We start from the raw sequence: 4,160 nt of genomic DNA, 5'->3' as shown, positions 1-4,160 counted from the left end.
TAAATAGATACTTATGTACCTAGAAATGATTTTTGGAAAAAAATAATGAGCATACTATGAGGCAGTTGCAGTTCAAATTTGACTCGCTTCCTGCTGAATCGGCATAATTTTGTCTTTTTCACAAGTGGTGGATCAAAACTTTTAACACCCAACCATTTTGCCAATTATGAATTAAATATGGCCTATATTTTAGAGAAATTATTTGGTCCAATTTTGCAACAAATATATGGTAGCTCCTTCACACAAAAAATTCATTTTGGGCATTCAAAAAATGGAAAATGAATTTTTCGTCCAAAGAAAATGAAAACTTCCTTAGCCAACATTGTTTGTCATTCCAAGATGCACCTTTGTACACAATATGAGATCATTTGAACAAACTATGCCATGAATGTGGCCACAAGATTGACCATTTGGCTTGAAAGCCATGAATCTTCACACGTGATAGCTCATTTCTGAGAACACTTTTTTACAATAATCATCGTATTACAAGTTTATTATTTTTTCTGGTAACTTGGTCACATGTAATGACACAATGCGAAGGTTTTCCATTTTTTTTGAATTTTTTATGCCTGTTTCAAAATGCGGTCAAAACGGCGGGCTTGACCGTTCCTAGCTATTGGTTGAATCTTGGAAAACTTTTGATGTTTCTCTGATGAAGTAGATACTTATGTAACTATAAATGATTTTTGGAAAAAAATAAAGAGCAAACTACAAGGCAGCTGCAGTTCAAATTTGACCCACTTCGAGCTAAGTCGGCATAAATTTGTCTTTTTCATGAGATGTGGATCAAAACTTTTTACACCCAACCATTTGGTCAATTGTGCATTAAATATGGCCTAGTATTTTAGAAAAATGATTTGGTCCAATTTTGTAACAAATATATGGTAGGTCCTTCACAAAAAAAACTCATTCCGGGCACTAAGAAAATGGAAAATGAAATTTCTGTGCAAAGAAAATGAAAACTCCCTTAGGCAACATTGTTTGGAATTCCAAGATGCACCCTTGTGCACAATATGAGATCATTTGAACAAACTATTCCATGAATGTGGCCATAAGATTGATCATTTGGCTTGAAAGCCATGAATCTTCAGAGATGATAGCTCAATTCTGAGAATACTTTTTTAAAATAATTGCCATAATACATGTTTATTTTTTTATGGCAACTTGGTCACATATAATGACACAATGCAAACGTTTTCCCTTTTTTGATCATTTTTGAATTTTTTATGCCCGTTTCAAAATGCGGTTAAAACGGCGGGCTTGACCGTTCCTAGCTAGTGGTTGAATCTTGGAAACTTTTGATGTTTCTCTGATTAAATAGATACTTATGTACCTGTAAATGATTTTTAGAAAAAAATAAAGAGCAAATTACAAGGCAGCTGCAGTTCAAATTTGACCTGCTTCCAACTGAATCGGCAGAAATTTGTCTTTTTCACGAGATGTGGATCAAAACTTATAACGCCCAACCATTTGGTCAATTATGCATTAAATATGGCCTAGTATTTTAGAAAAATGATTTGGTCCAATTTTGTAACAAATATATGGTAGGTCATTCACAAAAAAAACTCATTTCACACACTCCAAAAATGGAAAATGAAATTTCCGTGCAAATAAAATGAAAACTCCCATAGGCAACATTGTTTGTAATTCCAAGATGCACCCTTGTGCACAATATGAGATTATTTGAACAAACTATGCCATGAATGTGGCCATAAGATTGATCATTTGGCTTGAAAGCCATGAATCTTCAGAGATGATAGCTCATTTCTGAGAACACTTTTTAAAAATAATTGTCATATTACAAGTTTATTATTTTTCCTGGTAATTACTTAGCCACATATAATGACACAATGTGAAGGTTTGCCAATTTTTTAATTTTTTTTTGAATTTTTCATGCACGTTTCAAAACGACAGGCATGACCGTTCATAGCTAATTGTTGAAACTTGAAAAAATTTTGTTGTTTTTGTGATTAAATAGATACTTATGTATCTATAAATGAATTTTCGAAAAAATAAAGAGCAAACTATGAGGGAGTTGCAGTTCAAATTTCACCCGCTTCCTGTTGAATCGGCGGAAATTTGTCTGTTTCACCAGTGGTGGATCAAAACTTTTGACACCCAACCATTTGGTCAATTGTGCATTAAATATGGCCTAGTATTTTAGAAAATTGATTTGCTCCAATTTTGCAAGAAATATATGGTAGGTCCTTCACAAAAAAACTCATTTTGGCACTCGAAAAATGAAAATTGTTTTTTCCTGCAAAGAAAATAAAAAACCCTTCGTCGATATTGTTTACCAATCCAAGATGTAAACTTGTGCAAAGTATGAGATCATTTTTTTGAATTTTTCATGTGAAAAATAGAAGAAAAACAAAAAACACAATTATATGTGCTCTATTCTCATTGGTGGAATTCGTAGTCACACGAATCAATGACATGGCGCCCATCCATCCATCCATCTCTCCATCCCACATCCATACATCCATCCATCTACAGAAATGAAAAAAATGAAAACGAAAAACCCACCCGCAACCACCTACCCAAACCCTAACTCAGATCCTCGACCCCCCTCCTCCCATCGCACTCCTCCTCCTCCCCCCATCTCCTCGCCGTCGCCACCGACGGCGCCCGACTCCAAGCCACCGATCCACCACCGTCGTCCCTCAGATCTGTCGCTGTCCGCCTTCGCACGGCCTCCACCTCCAGCCTCCGCGCGCACCTCCACCTCCAGCCCCACCCTCTCCTTCCACTCCCCCGCGTCGTAGCTCGCCCTCCGCGGTCGACTTCGACTCTGCCCCAACCTCAACTCCGGCGGCCCCTTCGCTCTCTTCCTATGCCGACTTGAGCTGCTCATGTCGTGGCCAGATCCGACCAGTCATGGCGGCAGCGGCTGGAGAGGCCCCGCGGGCGCTGTCCCAGAAGGAGCAGGACATACAGATGACACTTGCCGCCGACGTCCACCTCGGCACCAAGAACCGCGACTTCCAGATGGAGCGCTACGCCTACAAGCGCCGCTCCGACGGTACGTCCACGCTCAACCCCTCTTTTCCTACCAAGCGCTTGTCCTCCTCATGGATCTAGCTTTACCTGTGTGCCCCCAATCTGCCGTTGGACAGTAGAACTGCCTCGACATCACGCGCCTGTGCTGGTCAGAGTTGATCTGCTGCGGATCGTGATGCTTGCTGGTGTAGTTCTCGCAGGTGTTCATGCTTCTATACTTCTTTGAGATGGACTGTGCAATGTGATGCATTCTTTCTGGTTTGTGATTCCTAGGCATCTACATCATCAATCTTGGCAAGACGTGGTAGAAGCTCCAGCTCGCGGCGAGGCATCGTGGCCATCGAGAACCCCCAGGACATCATCGTCCAGTCCACTCGCCCCTATGGCCAGCGCGCTGTCCTCAAGTTTGCGCAGCACACCGGTGCCAACGCCATCGCCAGGAGGCACACCCCTGGTACCTTCCCCAACCAGATGCAGACCTCCTTCAGCGAGCCCCGCTTTCTCATCCTCACTAACCCAAGCACCGACCACAAGGTGAATCTCTTTGCCATGCCAAACTACTGCAGTAGTAGGATATACTAGTAGTGTGCGTTAGATACAGCTATGTTGATGACGGAGTCATTAATCTGGTGTGTTATGTGCATCCCATCAAGGAGTCTGCTCTAGGGAACATCCGTACCATTGCCTTCTGTGACACTGACTCTCCCATGCGATACGTCGATATCGGCATCCCAGCAAACAACAAGGGGAGGAACAACATTGGCTACCTCTACTGGCTCATGGCCAGGATGGTTCTGTAGATGCCCGGAGATCGACCATCCTTGCATGATGTATGGTTCTGTTAGTTGATATTTGAACTTCTTCTTGCTGTGTTTTGCTGCAGATGAATGGAGCTACTGCTTGGGACATTGCGTCTCAGCATTTGTTCAGTGGGTTTGACGCATAGTTTCAGTCAGTCCAAAGTGATTAGCTGATTCTCTAATGCAAAGCTTGTAGGGTTACCTTGTACTGCTATCCTATTCCTCCCAGCATAGAAGTGAAGTGTGTAGGATTGTTATTATGCCCCTGTATTATTTTTTCAGTCCTAACCAAGCTCATATTTATTTGACCCTTGCATCTGGTTACTATTGATTGCTCAGAACTAGCTGTTGTAGTTGACC

The 4,160-nt window shown here is 41.7% G+C and overlaps 1 pseudogene across 1 annotated transcript; it reads left to right on the top strand.

Moving 5' to 3' along the window:
* The first annotated feature begins 2,877 nt into the window (after nt 1-2,877).
* Nucleotides 2,878-3,800, top strand: LOC125541539 (small ribosomal subunit protein uS2-like; annotated as a pseudogene). Its single transcript, XR_015611271.1, has 3 exons — nt 2,878-3,022; nt 3,274-3,534; nt 3,645-3,800. The product of XR_015611271.1 is annotated as a small ribosomal subunit protein uS2-like (transcript).
* The last annotated feature ends 360 nt before the right edge of the window (nt 3,801-4,160 follow it).

The sequence above is a fragment of the Triticum urartu genome, chromosome 7A, assembly GCF_056163025.1.
Source record: "Triticum urartu cultivar PI428250 chromosome 7A, HENAU_Tu73, whole genome shotgun sequence".
Taxonomy (NCBI): domain Eukaryota; kingdom Viridiplantae; phylum Streptophyta; class Magnoliopsida; order Poales; family Poaceae; genus Triticum; species Triticum urartu.
Note: the sequence above shows the minus strand (reverse complement) of the source record. Positions and strands in the feature narration are given on the sequence as shown.